This window comes from Microtus oregoni, unplaced genomic scaffold (assembly GCF_018167655.1).
Source record: "Microtus oregoni isolate MIOR12 unplaced genomic scaffold, Mior012 000042F_ref0000377, whole genome shotgun sequence".
In the NCBI taxonomy this organism is placed as follows: Eukaryota; Metazoa; Chordata; class Mammalia; order Rodentia; family Cricetidae; genus Microtus; species Microtus oregoni.
This window is the reverse complement of record NW_024543209.1, coordinates 10,845,024-10,864,974: the sequence shown is the minus strand read 5'-3', so window position 1 is coordinate 10,864,974 and position 19,951 is coordinate 10,845,024. Positions and strand designations below refer to the sequence as shown.

General features: G+C 41.6%; 1 protein-coding gene across 1 annotated transcript in view; it reads right to left on the bottom strand.

The window, feature by feature from the left end:
* F13a1 (coagulation factor XIII A chain) overlaps positions 1-19,951 on the bottom strand; it is a 155,984-nt gene that overhangs the window by 46,609 nt on the left and 89,424 nt on the right. The gene's annotated exons all lie outside the window — the stretch shown is intronic.

Sequence of the window (19,951 nt, the reverse complement as noted above, 5' to 3'; positions counted from 1 at the left end):
CGAGCCATACCTGGATGTTGGACCCCATTCCTATTTCCTCGCTGTGATCCATGAATTCCCTTTTAATAAAGAAAAAACTTAGAATACTCTACTCAGAGTTGGCTTGGGATTATTTGACTCGCATTCCCACCATTTGATGCATTCTGCATCAAAAGATCTTCACTAACCCCATATCTGACAGGGGACTCAAGAAACTAGACATCAAAATACCAACTAATCCCATTAAAAATGGGGTAAAGATTTAAACAATAGAAGAATCTCAAATGACTGAGATGCACTCAAAGAATTGTTCAACATCCTTAGCTACCAGGGAAATGCAAATCAAAATGACTCTGAGATACCACCTTACTACTGTCAGAGTGGCTAAGATCAAAAACCCTAATGACAGCCTATGTTGGAGAAGTTGTGGAGTAAGGGGGCATTCTCTCACTGATGATGGGAGTACAAACTTGAAATCAGTATGGCAGTTTCTCAGAATCAATCTACCTCAAGGCCCAGCAATATCACTCTTGGGCATATACCTAAAGAATGCTCAGTCATACCACATGGACACATGCTCAACTATGTTCATAGCAGAGTTATTAATAACAGCCAGAACCTGGAAACAATCAAGAGACCCCTCAACAGAAGAACAGATAAAGAAATGTGGTATATTTACCCAATGGAGTATTACTCAGTGGAAAAAAATGACATCATAAAATATACAGGCAAAAGGATAAAACTAGAAAAAAAATCATCCTGTGTGTGGTAACCCAAATCCAGAGAGACAAACACTAGGTATGTATTTATTCATAAGTGGATATTAGCTGTAAAGCAAAGGATACCTAGTTTACAATCCATAGCCCCAGAGAAGCTAGATAATAAGGAGGACCATAAAAGTGACTCTTGGATTTTCCTGGGAAGAGGAAATAGATTAGATCTCTAGAGTAAACTGGGGATGGGGGTGAGGTGAGGAGGTAAGGGGGGCTTGGGGGCAGGGGAACATAAGGAACTGAGATGGACCAGTTGAGGGCAGAATGAAGGGGGAAAGTAATGAAAGAGATATCTTGATAGAGGGGGCCATTATATGGTTAGGGAAGAACCTAGTGCCATGGAAACTTCCAGAAACCTAAAGGATGACCCCAGCTAAGACTCCTAGCAGTAGTGAAGAGGGTGCCTGAACTGGTCTTCCCTTGTAATCTGATTGGTGACTACTCTAAATGTCATCGAAGAGCTTTTATCCAGTAACCAATGGAAGCAGATACAGAGACCCATAACCAAGCACTGGGCCAAGCTCCATGAGTCCAATTGCAGAGAGGGAAGAGGGATTATATGAGAATTGGGTGTCAAGATCATGACAGGGAACCTTTAGAGACAGCTGACCTGAGCTTGTGGAAGCTCGTCAACTCCAGACTTACAGCTATGGAGCTGGCATAGGACTGAGCTATGCCCTCTGCATGTGAATAACAGTTGTATAGCTTTGTCTGTTTGTGGGGATCCTAGCAGTGGGACCAGGACCTGATCTCAATGCATTAGCTGGCCCTTTGGAACCTATTTCCTCTGGTGGGATGCCTTGCTCAGCCTTGATACAACTTGGTCTAGTCTCAACTTGATATGCTATAGAAGGCCCTTAACCCTTCTGAATGGAGACAGAGGAGAAGTAGATGGTGGTGGCAGAAGGGAAATTGGGGGAGGGAACAGGAGGAGAGGAGGGAGGGGAAACTGTGGTTGGTATGTAAATTAACTAAATAAAAACATGGAAAAAACAGAAAAATACAATGAGGACTAAAAAAAGAAATGGTAACCTTAGCTACTGATTATAATTCTCTAAATCTATAGCAATTTGCATTTGCTGTTCAATGAGAAGAAAAGGTCACCAGGGTAAGTGTCTCTTTACGCTTCACCAAAAGCAGGCACCCCTTGAGGTAAGGCCTTTTAAAACTCCCCAGAACCTTGCATATGACCCCTTGAAACAAGAGCACAGAATGAAATGTCATCGTGAATTGTATTATTATGTCCTTGGAAAGACTTGGGATTATACGACAATAGAGAATCAAAAGAGAGCACATTAACCTGTGAGCACTGTAGAAAATGCTCAGACAGTGCTCAGGATTTAATGCTGGCTACTGCAGCCTCTGTTTATAGCGCTGAGGGCTTCAGACCCAGCCATCATCCATCTTCCTGGAATGCCCTCAATGTCAGTAGTTTGTACATGTCTCTCTCTCAATTCTAGGTATTTCTAATTGGGTCGATGAAGAGTTTCTAACCTAATCACATACACGCTATTCACAGAATACTGTTCTGAGTGCTGAAAAGTCAAAGATGATCAGGATATAAATTGTAGAATCTCTCATAAAGAACTTCACAATCTACAAGGAATAACAACATACATACTATTTGCCACTGATTAAAACATGTTTTATATTTATGGCAAAGTTTAATTAAGAGAATAAATTATTTAGAATAAAGTATTTAGAATAGGGCTATGTAAATGCTCAAGCAAAGGAACTCAGGTTTTTAAACATAATTAATGAAAGTGACATGTGCTGAAATAGAAATTCACTGGGGTGGGGCTTAGGATCACTGAGTGACAGACAGCTGGTCTAAGGGCCTTGATGAGAAGCCAGAAGGCAGAAAGCAGTGACCACAGTATGTCTGGGGCACTATAAACCTATCAGAGTTGACCCCTGGACCCAGCAATACCACTCTTGGGAATATACCCAAGAGACGCCCTATCATACAGCAAAAGTATATGTTCAACTATATTCATAGCAGCATTGTTCGTAATAGCCAGAACCTGGAAACAACCTAGATGCCCTTCAATGGAAGAATGGATGAAGAAAGTATGGACTATATACATATTAGAGTACTACTCAGAAGTAAAAAATAATGAGTTCTTGGATTTTGCATGCAAATGGATGGAAATAGAAAACACTATCCTGAGTGAGGTAAGCCAGACCCCAAAAGAAGAACATGGGATGTACTCACTCATATTTGGCTTCTAGCCATAAATAAAGGACATTGAGCCTATAATTCGTGATCCTAAAGAAGCTAAATAAGAAGGTGAACCCAAAGAAAAACATATAGACATCCTCCTGGATATTAACCTTCATCAGGCGATGAAAGGAGACAGAGACAGAGTTCCACACTGGAGCACCAGACTACAACCCCAAGGTCCAAATTGGGAGCAGAAGGAGAGAGAGCACAGCAAGGAACTCAGGGCCATGAGGGGTGCACCCACACACTGAGACAATGGGATGTTCCTTTGGGAACTCACCAAGGCCAGCTGGACTGGGTCTGGAAAAGCATGGGATAAAACCAGACTCACTGAATATAGTGGACAATGAGGACTGCTGAGAAGTCAAGAACAATGGCACTGGGTTTTGATCCTACTGCACGTACTGGCTTTGTGGGAGCCTAGGCTGTTTGGATGTTCACCTTACTAGACCTGAAAGGAGGTGGGAGGTCCTTGGACTCCCCACAGGGCAGGGAACCCGGTCTGCTCTTTGGGCTGATAAGAGATGGGGAGTTGATTGGGGGAGGGGGAGGGATATGGGAGGCGGTGGCGGGGAAGAGAGAGAAATCTTTAATAAATAAATAAATAAAACACCTGAAAAAAAAACCTATCAGAGTTGGGGGACAACTAACGATCACCCCTAACATTCCAACATCCTAAAAATCTTTATCTATCTTAACGCACCTGATAGACCCTGAACCCTGTGAATTCTATCATAACTACCCCTTCCTGTAACTCCTTCCCACCCCTTTTACAAGGGAGGAGACTGAAGGGAACCTAGCTTTAGATTACATATGCTATCAATGGTAGAGCTTTGTAGTCAATGCTCCTAAGTACTGAGCTGTACTATGGGGTAAGGAAAAAATTGTGGACATTCTGAAATAAATTAATGTCTGTGCTTTGTTCTTATTAGAAGCTAGGAATAATTTGAGAAGTAGAGTAAAATTTGCAAACTGGTGTTTGTGGAAGAGGGGTAGTGGGACGGGTCTTCATATTGGGCAGAGTTCCTATCCACACAAGAATGCTACAGCACTCTACAAAGTTCTAATGAAGTATATCTACCACAAAGAGATCATTACTACAGGAGGTAGAAACCCCAACTCCAGTGCCTCGGTAAGCTCTCTATAGCTGAGAATTACCCTGAACTTCTGATCCACCCTCACCTCTGGAAGGCTGGGACAACAAGCCAGTGTCATCGCAGCTGGGGATTGAAGCCAGGGCTCCATGCATGCTAGGTGAGTATTCTACCGACTGAGCTATGTCCCAAGCCCCAAGGAAGACTTAAGTTCTGACAGAGTGAAGAAGCAAAGAGCAAAAGTTTATATTGGCTGTGGTGAGGATTGGGGGTGATCAGCTCCATCTGGACTCCAGGCGCTTGCTTGCCTATGGGAAATGCAGGAGTTAACTTCCCAGAGGCATTTTTGTTCATACATGTGATTACTGGGATTTGATAAAGAGATGGCTGGAATGTTCGTGGGTAGTAGAGTGAGGCGAAATCCCATTGGTTAAGATGGGGCAGAGAGCAGTACTGTATTCCAGAAGAGAAAAGGGACGCGCGAGGTTGGGGTTGGGGTGACTGTTATATAACGCAACACAAGGAAGACTGCTTTGAGTATTTAACATTAGGGGTGACTGATATACTCCTACTTCCTATCTACTTCCTTCTTCTAGTTTAGAAAGGGCCAGTGGATAGGAAGTGGGAAGAAGGGGCTCAAAGAACAGGGGTCAAGAGGCAGAGGCCAGGAGCAATCTGTGGAACAAGTGTGGGACACTATACCAGGTCTCCAGGGCAGTGAGGATGTGATAATGGCCATAGTATGTGGTCCGGAGCAGGAGCAGGAGGTAGGATCCCATCAGACAACAACCTCTGTCTCAGGAAGTTCACTGGGTGTGTGGCACTTTGCCTGTCTAGCTCCAGAAGAGAGGCAGATGGACCAGGAAAGACAGCAAAAAGACTTTTCTAGGGCAGAGTGGGCAGTACCGGGCTTCTATGACTCTACCTGTCCCCACTAGATAAATAGGATCCAAATTATCCTTATTTAAATGCATATCTCCTTGGCAAGGTTAGCCTGGGAAAAGAAAAATACTCTCTGCAGTTCAGATCTCAGGCAAAGACGTTTCTTTGAAGATAATATTTCTTTTCAAATGGCCAGGAGGTGGAGAAAGTTGCCTCTCAGTCTGTCACCTAATTGCTTACCCATGAGATCTAGCTTCCAGTTTCACTAACTGCTAAGATGCTGTCTGTGTATGGAAAGGGAACATCTCACAGGTGGAGGCACTTGCAGGCTAGGGAGACTGACTGGAAATTGTATTCCTGTGGTTGGGTTTTGGCAGTGTGTGGCAGGCCAATGGTTTAGCAGTCAGCTGGCCATGAGCAGCAGCCATGGACACTCCGTTCACAATGTGGTTTTCTTTGCTCTGGACAGATGCGAAAGCACCGAGAGAGTTCTCCATCCAGCATACACACTGGTCTGCTCTATCCTAGATCTCCCCATGAAAGAGGCAATAGTTATAGGACATTATTCATTTAAAATATTTAGATGGTTGATTGAGGTACTTAGTGGAATGGGGAAAAACTTGTTTCTGGCTGTTATCAATTACTTTTTTTTTTTGGATGCAATTTACACACATTTCTGAGGATTGATATTTCCAAATGGCATCTTTTCCTTTTAGCCTGATAGATTTCTACTAACATTTCCTTTTATTTATTTTAAATCATCAAATAATGATAATAAAAAAATACTACCCATTGAATATACATTTGTGGTATCCAATGTGATTTCAAATATACTTTTAGGTTTTAAAATTTTATTTTACTTTTATGTGTATATGTTTTCTCTACATGTATGTCTATGCACCCCGTGTGTGCCTGGTATATTCCCGGTAGCTAGAGTTACAGACACTATTTTTAGCCAACATGTAGTTGCTGGGTTCAAACCCAGGTCTATTGGAAAAGCAGTCAGTGCTCTTAATGGCTGAGGCATGGCTCCAGCCCTGTAAAAATTCACATGTATATGTATATGAATATGTATACGCATGTGTATGAATGGGTTTGTACATGCAAGTGTGATGCCTGAAACACTCAGAATTGGGTGTAGGATCCCCTAGAGGTGAGATTTTGGGCGGTTGTGAGCTGCCCGACATGGCTGCACCTTCTCTTGAGTACTGAGCCTTCTTTCCAGCTCCAAGTGTGATTTTTTTTAAATGTATGTTCCTGTTGTAGATGCCAACATTTGCAATACACTCTCACAGTAACTGCGTGGCATACAATGCATTATTACTAACTCGAGCCACTCTGCTGCACCATGGATCTGAAGCACTTGTTCATCCTGAATTGATTGCCTCCAGTTGTTAACTCCCCAGTTGTTAACAGGTTCCCAATATGCTGCTTCTCATCTTAAGCCTTCTCTGTCCAGTTATCTCCCTAAGTCTTTCTGTTCTCATCTTACAATTTTGCCATGGATTTGTAGAGGGTGTGAATCCATTCTTTGCAAATTAGCATTTAAAGCATTGGGCTTTATTGTGGTATTCTCATATATTTATTTCATTGATCCTCCCCCACTTTTCTCCGTGTTCACCCTCTCTCTGTTTTCCTCCCCCCAGGAGCCCCACTTGGCTTCTATGTGGTATGCATGCTGTTGCCCCTTCCTCCTTACCCAGCCTTCCCTTAGTCCTTTCACAGCCTCCTTTCTCGTTTTATGACCTATACCCTCCACATATATATGACTTAAAATGTAGGATTATTTTTTTAAACTCTAGGATCTTAACATGAGAGAAAATGAGGCATTTATATTTCTGAATTGGAGTTACTTTGCTTAATATAATAATTGCTAGTTTTATCCATTCTTTCCTGTAAATGTCGTGATTGCATTTTTCGTAATGGCTGAATAAAACTCCATTTTGTATATGCGGCCCTCTGTTCTTATCCATTCATCCTCTGATGGGCATCAAGGCTGGCCACGTTTCCTGGATGCTGTGCTGAGTAATGCAGTAACACATATGAATCTGCTTCTAAGGTTCTGTTTGCTTGCTCTCCCCACTGGAACTAGGTCTACAGCCAGGAGGAGCTGGGCGCAGATGGCCCTCTTATTCACCAGGCATATGTTCTAAGCAATAACTAAAACTGCAGACAATGCCAAACCTGACACAGACTGTAGCTTTTCCTATCTTGTCATACCTAGGATAAAATATTTCAACAGGACACATATAAAAATATACTGCCAACAATATTTGTATGAATGTGGTCCTTTATATCCTGGCTGGGGCGGAGCAGAGTGGTATGGAATTTCATGATGTTTCTCTGAATGCCACAGAATTTAAAAATTATGAATTATAGGGACTGGAGAGATAGGTCAACCATTAAGAGGACTTGCTGCCCTTGTAGAAGACACATTAGATGCCTCCTGTAACCATCTATAACTTGAACTCCAGGGAATCAAATGGAGTCTTCGGGACTCTGAAGATACTCTACTCATGTGCACACATCCCTGTGCAGATACACATATGGACACACACCTTACAAGGTAAAAAGAAGAAATATTTGTAACTCTAAATTGTTTATATCTGGAGTTTTCCACTTAATTTTCAGACTGTGGTTGATCGAGGGTAACTAGATTCATGGAAAGCGAAACCTTTGATGGAGGGCCACTTAACTGGTCATCAGAACTGTGAGGCTATCTGCAAGGTGTATATACACAATAGTTTCTCATTTTATTTACTTGTTGCTTGCCGTGCTGGGGATCAAACTTGGGGTCATGAACGTGCTAGGTAAATGCTCTGTTGCTGAGCTATACCCTGCCCGATAGCATAGTTGTATTTAGCTACAAAGGAAGAAAAATCAGGTTCTTTGCAGGGAAACTGAAGATGATCGCATTGAGTGAAATAAGCCAGTCTAAGAGAGATAAACATTGCCCAGTGTTCCTCTTACTGGGAATGTGGGAGGAAAAGAACATAAAAGTAAAAGTCGAACATAGTATAGAAAAAGAGAAAGGGAGAAAGGGAACACATAACAAATGGGGGACATGATCAAAATACATTGTTGCCTATGTAGGAATGTCACACCACATTGTTTCAGACAATGAATGTTTGGTAGCAACAACAATAATAGTAATAACAAGAAAAGATTCATGGTTTCAGCCAGGTGGTAGTGGCACACACCTTTAATCCCAGCACTTCAGAGATAGAGACAGGCAGATTTCTGTGTGTTCAAGGCCATCCTGGTCTACAGAGCTAGTTCCAGGACAGCTAAGGCTGTTTCACAAAGAAACCCTGTCTTGAAAAAGGAAGAGAAAAAAAGAAAGAAAGAAAGAAAGAAAGATTTACCTGAATGGGAAACTGAAAACTACAACAACCTAAGCTGTCCAAGAAGTGACCAAATATTTTTAAACCTGAAGCAGGCAGGAATAAAGTCTGTGGTATACGCATGTTCAGAAGAAATGCTTCAGGGCCATGGATGGTACGTGCTCATTGTCATTGTCTGGATGAGCTTGGAGAAGACCTTGAGAATCAGACTGGACAACAGCCCCAGCCAACAATCTGAGTGCCCATTTGAGATCCAAGCAAATGCTCCACCCAACCTGTGCCAGATTTTCAATCCACAAAAACTGCTTGATGGCAAATACATGTTGGTTAAAGCTGATAAGTTTGTGAAACTTCACTATGCAGCAATAAAAATACATGCACTATACATAGACACGAAAGAATGTTAAAAAATATTAGCAATGTTCTGAGTAGTTAGAAAAAAGTGACCCTTGCTTTTGTACATTTTTGCAATATTTTAAAAATTTTGATGATAAGCATGCCTTACCTTTCCTTCCAGAAATGAATATTAATATTATTTTAAATTTTTTTCTTTTTCCTTTTTCTTTTTTATTTCTTTTTTCCTTCCTCCCTTCCCCTTCCTCTCTCCCTCCTTCTTTCCTCCCCCCCCCTCCCTCCCTCCCTTCCTCTCTCCCTCCCCCTTCTCTCTCTCTCTCTCTTCTTTCTTTCTTTCTTTCTTTCTTTCTTTCTTTCTTTCTTTCTTTCTGTGTGCCTACCCAAGACCACTAGAGATCTGAGGAAATTGCAGAGGTCAGTTCTCTCCCTTCACCATTCAGATTCCAGGGAATAAACAGGTTGCTAGGCTTGGTGGCAAGTGCCTTTATCTATTCAGCCATCTCATCAGCCCAAAATGACTATTTTTTTTTATCAGAAGTTAAAGCATGGTTCAAGGTCTGCCCTAGGCCTATCACCAGGATAATCCTGTCCAGAGGTGCAGGAGCCCATGGAATGGAGGACAGAGAATGTATCTGAGACCAAGATGGACTTCCTGGATGCATCTGTTTTGGATTCAAAGAAAACCAAGTAGTGACTTTAGGCAAACAAACCTCTACCTTGGCTAACAGCTGAAACACTCCTAGCCTTGTCTAACTATTTAAACCTCACAAAGCCTTGGCTAATTGTTTAATTAGTTTACAGCCTTGGCTAATGGTTTAATCCCCTTCCTAATAGCCTTGACTAACTCTTTAATTACCCCCTAATAGCCTTGGCTAACTCTTTAATTACCCCCTAATAGCCTTGGCTAATTGTTTAAATACCCAAGCAAAGCAACACAGTTATAATCTGTCCAGAAAAGTTCCACAGGAAGAGTTCTTAAAAGAGAAGAAAGAAGCTAATAATTTGTTTGTATTTCTTTCTAAAGCTGCACCGGAGCACAAATTAGATGCAGAGAAAGCCCTCTGAGGGAGATCTTGGAGCAGTTTCAACTGTAAGCCAAATGTTTAGAATTCTTTCATTTGCAAAACTGGTAGCAGCTGAAAGGCAGGCAGGCACAGGGATGCCTTGCATATTATCTGTGTTTGGGTGGCAGATGGAGCTAGCTCAAGATCCCTGGGTCTGCTGATTTTCCAATACAGTCATGAGGAAGGGGAGGGGGGGACAATAATGACAGCATGCGTGGAATGTGGCAGTGGGAACCGGATGGGATTGGGATGGAGAGGGTGGGAATTGGGAGCAACAAGTGGGATCAAATTGGTGGACTCAGAATTATCAAATGAGACACTTCAAAGTGAAAATGAAAGTTGAGATTGAGGAAAACCCTGACCATTAAGGAAATATGATGATGAGAGATGGCGAAATGAAATTGTTCAGAGATAGGCTGGGGAATAATTTATGAAGCAGGGGGCTGGGAGCAATGGATTCCTTCAGAATGCAGCTGGTCTCTGCTAGGGCTGCCAAAGTGCTGAAACTGGGAAGGAGTACCTCGATACTCCCGAGTCATGTCAAAGGCTAGAGGTTTGATGAGGCAGAAACTAGCCAGCTCACCCCTCTTTTTAAAGCATGGTTGCCTTAGTTCTTTCCAGTTAGGAACCCCTTGAACCATCCCTGATAATTTGTGTGATGATGCTCAGCGGGAGATTAGTGAAGGATGCCATGAAAGACGCCAATTATCCATAAAGAAAAATGATAAGTAACGAAGGAGCTTATTCTAATTTGTACTGAAGGCAAGGGATTCTATTCCTCTCATTGGCAAGTTAATTTTAATATACTCTCTTGAGTCACATGAGATACAGGTAGGGAGAAGGTGCATATGGGAGTGGACTTAGGGATGTGTTGTGATGCCCAACACAAAACTAGTAGTGTATTTACCCAAATCATTAACAGCTTCCCTGACACAGACACGCATTACCCATCAAATACTGCAATCAAAGAGGAAGGACACTGACTCTAAATAACAGTGTGGCTCCTATAGGAAACACTGACTAAACAATAGTCTGGAACGCAACTGCTTTACAGAAAAAGCAGTACTTAATCTGAGTCTATTCAACAGGTCATCTGGGAATATGCCCTCCACCAGTTCTATTCCACTCTATCTTCGAGGTACATTGGAGATGTAACTCGGCTAACTTGACCATTTATTGGGAAAATTTTGCTTGAATAAAAGAAATTTTCAGAAAATTAGGGAATGATCACACAGATATCTTTTTTTTCTTCTTTCAGCACCTTTGTGTATTTTTAAAATGAAAAACAACCCAATATAAACAAAGATCAGAGTGTTCAAATAAGCGGCACCCATTCATGTTGACTTGTATTTGTCACTGTGAGCAGAAGCCACCAGCCCCACAACCCTGCCAGATTCATATTGAAAATGAGACCCTGATCACTTCATCATGCTTTCTGGGCTAGCAAGTTAGAAATTGCCTTCCTGCCTGAAAATGAAGAAAAGATTGGATTTTTGAAGATCTGCATTTGTATAACTCTAACGTATAAAAACTTTCTATAATAATAAATTCAGCCCAAGTTTTCCCCTAATTATGAGAGAGGATTACAAACATTTTGACAACAGTCTCAGTAGATTCCAAAGTTCTTATTTTACATTATAGAGATGTCTATGAATAAATATTTTAGAAATGATAGCTCTTATCTTGTACTTTTTAAAGGATTACTTTTTCTCTTTAATTTCTAAAAAATTAAAATATAATCATATCTTCCCTCTCATCAAACTATCCTCCATAACCCCTCATTTTCCCTCTCAAAATCATAGTCTCCTTTCCTTTAATTGTGTACATGTGTATGTGTGTGTATGCAACCCGCTCAATTAATTTAATATTACTTATATGTACATGATTTTAGAGCTGACCACTTAGTGTTAGATAAGCATTTCTCCTGTTCTCTGCGTTCCTTAGCTACCTGTAGTTTTCTGTGTAAAGATGGGGCCTTGTCAGATTCCCCTCTTCCATGTTAGCATGGCTATTGGTGTTAGCTTTTCTCTGGTCATCTTTAGGCAGTCGCATTGGTGAGGGAGGCATCATGGATGTAGCTTTCCTGCCATCTCTAGGAGACGCAATCTCATAGCAGATTTTCTGATTCTCTGATGACTACAGTCTTTCTGATCCCTCTTCTGCTGTGCTTCTTGAGACTTAGGTGCAGTAGTAGTGTTGTAAATGGAACAGTTAGGCTTGGGCACCCATGATCTCTTGTTCTCTACATTTTGACCAGACATGGTTCTCTGTAATGCTTTCTGTCTATTACAAAGAGAAGTGTCTTTAATGAGAGGGTAACAGTACATTTATCTTACTGGTACAGGATATCTTTTATTTTTAAAGTTTAAAGCTATCTTATTAACTAGTTAATTAAATTAGCCTTGATGATATGTATTTTATTAATTCCTATTTTTTTTAAATTTTTGGTAACTATGAATGGTGTAGATGGTGCATCTCTCTTAGACAGAATTCAGGATAAACCAGAACCTGGAATTTCCTTACAAAAATATCTTAGCATGTGTTTTTTTCCCGCATAGATGATACCCCACTTTTTTTCTCATTCTGACTAATAAACACAATAAGTACAGCAATCCTATTTGTCCACTCTCAGACAAGATATTAGAACATACACTCAAGTGTTCATCCCAGCAGGATGGTAGTGAGAAGAAGATATCTAATGTGATATTCTAGAAATGTTAAAGACCAGTACCCTCCCCCAGACAAAATCTCCCTCTCTAACATTTATTTACCATATTAACATGGAACCTGTAGACATATTTATGAATACACAATTTCTAAAACCTCAGTGTAATACCTAATGGTATATAGGAGGAATGAAGATGCAAAGTCATGTGTATTATATAGTCATGTGTCATAACAATGTTTTGATTGATGGGGAATTCCATGTGTAATAATAACATATTACTAAAGTTGAGCTAAAGTTACTGTTTCACAGTGATGTCCTGTGTTACGACACTGTCTTTCTCACCTGCCGGGGGGGAGGGGGACACCATGATAAAGCAACTTCCCATGTTGCCTATCCCTCAAAGCTTAGTACATGCTACTGTGCACACCGTATGTGACAATTAGGTTACTGATCTATGTATTTTTTTATCATATCTTAAACATTACATCAGAGTATACTTCTATTGATTTACAAAGTTTAAATACATAGGAACTGGAAAAAATTATATTGTGTGGTAACCCAGACTCAGAGAGATTAACACGGAGTGCTCTTTCTCACAGGTAGACCTTAGCTCTTCATATTTATATGTTTTTGTTTCGCTTGAGTACTGGAAGAATCCAGGAAACTAGAAGGGGCCATTGCAGAAGTGAGCCAATGTCTTAAGGCCTGCTCCACAGTGCAGAATTTATGCTTGGCATTGGACAATCGACAGAGAACCTATGGCTACAGGCTCCTAAAGGAGAACTACTATTATTTTGTTTAATGTGCACAGTATAAAACTGCCTTCTAAATACTTTCCTTTGTACCCAATTAATATAACTCTCAGCCCTCATCAGAGAAGCCTCTTTTGATAGAGGATGGCAATTGACACAGAAAGTCACAAGTGGGATCAGAAACCCATTGCCATTGTTCTTGAGTTCTCAGTAGTCCTCATTGTCCGCTATGTTCAGAGAGTCCGGTTTTATCCCAGGCTTTTCCAGACCCAGGCCAGCTGGCGTTGGTGAGTTCCCAGTAGAACATCCCCATTGTCTCAGTGTGTGGGTGCACCCCTTGCGGTCCTGTGTTCCTCGCTCGTGCTCTCTCTCCTTCTGTTCCTGATTTGGACCTTGAGGTTTATGTCTGGGGCTCCAATGTGGGTCTCTGTCTCTGTCTCCTTTCATCGCCTGCTGAAGGTTATTACTGCACGCACTGGCTTTGTGGGAGCCTAGGCAGTTTGGATGCTCAACTTACTAGACATGCATGGAGGTGGGGGTTCCTTGGACTTCCCATAGGACAGTGAACCCTGATTGCTTTTCGGGCTGGGGGGGGGACTTAATTGGCGGAGGGGGAGGGAAATGGGAGGCGGCGGGGAAGAGACAGAAATCTTTAATAAATAAATAAATTAAAAAAAAGAAAAGAAACCACAAAATGAAAAAAAAAACAAACAAACAAACAAAAAAAGAAAGTCACAAGTGGACCAAGAACAGAGACTATGGAGTTCTCAAACCTAAATGGGACATCTACATCATACTCCCTACCTCATAGGGTCAGGGAACATCTTGAAAGAGAGGGGGTAGAGGAAAAAATTTAAAAGCCAGATGTTGGGAAAGATTTCTGCAAATGGTGTCTTCTCAACATGTTACGGTGGGTGTCCTTGTGAAGTCATAGCAGCCATGACTGCCTTCACAAGAGATGCCCAAGCTAGTCAACATTCCAATAGAAATGGGGAAGTGGCTCTTGAGTAGCTCAGAAGGAATTGATGGCTGCTGAGGATTGGAGAATCAGTTTTGTCTGGGGATGGAGCCGCTGTGAAACTGTTCATGCACCAATGGGTGGTGCCCCATGCACATGAGTATACAATGGACTTAGTAAATGGACTTAGTGAGTTATTATAAATAAAAAAGAGGGCTCGGCAGTGGTGGTGCACACCTTTAATCTCAGCACCATTTGCAGGAATCTTTCCCAACATCTGGCTTTTAAAATTTTTCTTCTACCCCCTCTCTTTCAAGTTATTCACTAACCCTATGAGGCAGAAGCAGGTGGATCTCTGTGAGTTCAAGGCCAGCCTGGTTTACATGAGCTACTTCCAGGACAGGCTCCAAAGCTACAGAGAAACCCTGTCTCAAAAACCCAATAAATACATAAATGAAGTTGAAAGGTGGATCTAAGAAGGCTGTTAGAGAGAACGCCTCCAATGTCTCCTTGGCCATCTCAAAGAATAAATAAAAGGAGTCGAAGTTTACTGTTAAGTGGTATACTGTGTCACACCAGCGGCACACGCAGACCGCATCCACCATGTCCTGATGGCTTTACAAGGCCAATTTAACTGGCTGGTCTGTAGTGTCTCTGCTTGTGTAAGTGTGCTCCATGATATTTGAATAACGCAATAACCTGATAATGTATTTCCCAGAAGGCATCCTCCTCATTAAGTGACTCATTACTGTGCATTACATATTTCAAGATATATATGTAAGAAGACTAAATTAGATGCTAAAAATATCTCTATAAAATATAGCCCCTTTGAGGGTCTGGTGGATTCCTTCATTTGGATCCACTTAAGGAGTGTTAGGAATAGACTGTGGGGGCTGAAGAGATCTCAGTGGTTAAAAGCACTGGCTGCTCTCCAGACGATCTGGGTTTAGTTTCCCACACCTATATTATATGGCAATTCATAGCTATCTATCTGTAACTTTGGTCCCAGGGAATACGGTGGCTTCTTCTGGTTTCTGTGAACACTAGGCAGGATGGGGTCCAAAGTCATACATGTCGGAAAAAATACCTATGCACATTTAAAAAAAAACAATTACAAGAATACACTTTGGGAAGCATTTCCACAATGGCAGAATGGCAATAATAATGTCAGGGAGAGAAACGGAGCAAGTCTTCTAGAATTCCAGTAATGAACAGGGGACTTACAACAAGCTAAACAATATTTATTCAAGAAAATCATGTCAGTCTTGGTAAGCGCCCTGATCTTTGTGGTTCTTTTTTTTTTTTTTTTCACCCACCTCTGCCAATCTCCATGGCAGTCTGGAAAGCAGCTTCAGTAGCTGTGAACGTATACAGCCTAGAACTAGTTCAGCAAAGAGAAGAGACAGGGTTGAACGCCCTCAAAGCTCCTTCTACTCCCATTGTTATTATTATGCTGTTCTAGACACTTCTTGAAAAGTTCTAAAGTTGGGATTTGTTCTTATTCCTTCGACTCAGTGATCACTTGGTATATAGAAAAACCCATAGCCTGGTTTTTCTATAACAGCTAGAAGCAACTCTTCTGAACTTTCCCCTTCCTTTTTCTTTTCCCTTCCCACTGAGTAGAAGTTAATTTAAATTGGGTCCTAGATTCAGTTATAAGATCTAAACTTAGAAAACTCAAAAAAATAAAGAGGGGTAAATATTTCTGATCTTGAACTGTATGATCTCTTACATATGATAATAAAGTATAAGCAACCAAAGAGAAAAATATAAGATGGCTTTGATAAACACTTATTTTTCTGCTTTTAAATAGACCATTAATGGCATGAAAGAGACAGCCCAGAGATTAGAGAAATGCTTATTTGCATCCAGGACAAGCAACTACAGTTATAATACAGTGATTGACAACCCAATTTTAAAACTGAACAGGGGTTTAAATGACTATTTTTGCCAAAAATTATACACGAACAGTAAAATAGAAAAGTCATTCAACATCATCATTCCACAGAGGAATGGATATTAAAATCTACCATACCTTTTCATTCTCACTAGGATGGCTGGAGCAATTTAAAAACCAAACCAAACCCAAGAAAACCATCATTTTGGCAAAGATGTGGAGAAGTTGGAACCCTTGTGTTCTATTGGTAAGAATGTAAAACAGTGGGACTGATTTGGAGATAAGTTTGTCAGTTTCTCGAACAGTTAGACATAATGTTACCATATGACCAAACCATGCTAACTATGTTGATTCTAAGAGAACTAGAAACATATGCTCTCACAAAGACGCTTACGTGGCGATCAGCATGGGTTATTCATAGAAGGCCCTAGTGTAATTCCAAAGCACACCTGATGAAGAGCTAAATCAAATGTGCTTTGTCCACAGACATTTTAACTGATGCATTCATCAGTTAAAAAGAGTACGTCTTAGCATGTAATCCAACATGGATGAGCCATGAGAAGCATTATCTGTGGAGGGAATCAGTATAAAAGGCCACACAGTGTATGATTCCATGAACATGAAATGTCCATACCAGGCACCTCCACAGAACAGAAAAACTTAGCAGCTGTCAGTGGCTGGAGGAATGAGAAGGTTTCTTTTGGGAGTGATGAAAATGTGCTAGATAATGAGGGTTGCTTAGGTCCATGTGGTTGCAATTCAATCTGACACTTACTGACTGGGACCTTGGTCAAGTTCTGTGCTTGTTTCCTCATCTTTAGATGAAGACAATGATAGGAACCTGGTGTGGGAGAAGTGTCTGTAATCTGTCAATCATGTTTTAAATAAATGCTGATTGGCCTGGCAGAAAGTATAGGCGGAAAAACCAGACAGGAAGTAAAAATGGTGTAATGAGAACAGGATAATTCTGGGAAGGAGGAAGTTGATTTCTCCCACTCCTGTCCAGACCACCGAAGAAGCAGGATGTGATCTGCCCCAATGAAAAAAGGTACTGAGCCACATGGCTAACATAGATTTTAAAATAATGGGTTAATCAAGATGTGAGAGTTAGCCAGTGAAAGGCTAGAGCTAATGGGCCAATCAGCTTATAATTTATGGAGACCTATGTGTGATTTTCTTTGGGGTTAAACAGTTGTGGGGTACTGAGTGGGACAAAAACACCAACAAACAGGCACCCCCTCCATGTTACAGGAACTTCTGGAGAAGCTGGTAAGAATTGCACAGGTTAAATGTCATTGCTTAGAGCAATGGCTAATGCACAGAAAGTGGTCCACAATATTTTCCCTGGAGGTAAATTTTCGAGTAACTGCATGTTCTTTGCTTCACATGGTGGTCCGTGTTTGCTGTACATTCCCAGTCTGCAAATGACAGAGCTCACGGGGTAGCTCCTGCTGATTGTCAGAAGAGCGAGTTGGCCAAAAGTATGGCTAGGAAGGTAATGTTTGAAAACAAACATCGTGGATACAGTTTCAGAATTAGTAACTTGGATGCATGATGAGCTAATTTTACAAAGCCTCTAACATCTTTAAGCAGTTCAGTCTATATTCAGGATTTTTCTTCTATACTATTTTATTTGGAATTTATTTTCAGATCATTCTATTTTTCACGGTGATTGAAACTGAAGATGATACAGCAAGATGAGAGTCCAACTTATAGAAATATACAACACATCTAAGCTAATGTAAAATGTACCTGTGTTGCATAGACCACCGTGTAGGGTGTGCTGGGCATTAACTGTAGGAGGATGAGCCTCCAGACAGGACACCAGGGCTTGCTCTGCCAGGGCTTGGTTTATAAATTAACACTTCTGCTCCAGAGAGACTGGTACATGGAAATGCAAAGCACAGACAATACAACTGCGCTCTTTCTAGAAAGTAGTGAAGGAAGGTCAATATTTCCTTTTTTCTTTCCTCTGGGGAACTGATGTGAGGTCACTTAACCCAGAGGCCCCTCGGTATGAGTGAACTGGCCACAGCCTGGCCACATGCACGCTTGTAGTCATCACACAAAGCAAGTGACAGACAATGCTGAACTATACAGAAAAGGCCTGCAGAGAAGAACAGCATAACTTATTAAAATAAAGCTATTTCTGAAGCTGGGAGGGGCTCTACAGTTCATTAATACTGATGTATTCCATTTGCATAGGAGGACGTAAAGGTCTTGAGATGATGAGCTGCTTGTCCAAGGTCTTTTGGGTAATTAGTGTCAGATCTATCATACCACCTTACACTGTGTGTGTGTGTGCACATGGGTGCGTGTGTGTGTGTGTGTGTGTGTGTGTGTGTGTGTGTGTGCTGGAGAAAGAGAGAGAGTTTAACTCATGAAAGAATAGGTTTCTATGTGACTTCTTTTGCCTACTAGTGAAGACTGGGTACCAGTGACTCTTTGGGCATTGCCCAGGTCTTCAGTGCCAGATTGAGGCCACTGAGACATTCTGCTTCATGAACTCAGCAACTACTGGGTTCTAAGCTTCTTCAGGATGCACATGGCCAACCATGGCCTGAGAGTTACAAGCTGTTCAGGTAGCTTTGAATGTGAACCAACACAAAATAACAATCTTACCTAAAATATTGAGACTTTATTAAATATTATTTTATATTTATGAATGTCTTTCTGCATATCTGCCCTCTGTGTGTGTGCTTGTGTATGTGTGCATGTGTGTGTGTATGTTTGTGTGTATGAGTAAGAGAGACTAGAGCATGAACTTTGTAGATGGCAATGTCACATGTTAATATTGGACACAGTGTGTACATTCTAGTAAGCCTTCTTTTATACTACATGTCTGTAATATGTACATTCCGTCTCCTTCTCTAGAGAATACGCCTAAGTTAAAACACCTAAGTGTGAACTCTCTCTAGCTAACTAGCCGAGCATCTGCACTGTGGAGTGTGGGCCCTTCTCTCTGTGTGGCAGTACGTCCAACCCAGAGCAATGATCATCTGCCTCGGCTCAGGGTCACAAGAGAGGATCCATTTAGAGTTTGCCGGCTGTGGATAAGGTCAGGTTTAAATTGTGAAGTGCCTTTGCTGCATTGTAAGGTCAACAGTGGTAACTGAAACCATGCCTAAGCTGGGGGCAACTGTGCTTCCTCTAGCCCAGGGAGAATGCTGGAGTGGGTGGGAGGGAAGCTCTAGGATATGGACAATCAAGGGTCACTGATCCTTGGGTAGTGAAACTGTTCGTTCTAAGAAAGACTCTGGGAGGATATTCACAGTTGGAGCCTCTAAAGCAGATCAGAAAGCAAGGGCTGGGTTTGCATTAAGGAGGCTGAGGGCATAACAGGCCAGCAATATGGGGGTAGGGGAGAGGCGATGATACCTAGGTAACTGCTACTCAGTCTCAGCCATAGTGAGCAAGAACTAACTGCTCCTGAGTGCTGGGGGGGGGGCATTATACCCTTCAGAGGATGGCATGAAGTAAGAGGCTCTAGCCGACATGTTGGAAAGACTACAAAGGCCCCTCCATGAGAGTGAAAATGGACTGAATGTCTAATGCCTATCTCATAATAACCGATAATCCTTGCATGCAGGTCCATCCCTGGTCCCAGAAGCAGTAAATGTCTGGCTATTTCAGTTCAGCCCTTGGACCTTTAGTGACATGCCCCTGGGTTCCATCTGTGGGCTAAAGGTGTTTCCTGGGGCTTTCCATCTTTGGCCAACACAGCCAGAAGTTTGCAGGAGGATAATGACTCTGACTCCCATGGCCATTTCTCATGGGAGCAGCCTTGCTTCCCAGGGTTTAGAATAAAAATCTCCCTCTGGTCTCTCTGTTTCCCAGTGCATATCATGAGCCTCCTTGCATCTTATGGAGGGCGTTCTATATGTGCTGTCTCCTGACAAACACTGGGGAGCTTCTCAAGGGCACTGAGCCTGATTACTTTGTCTCGGAGCCTCAGTACCTGA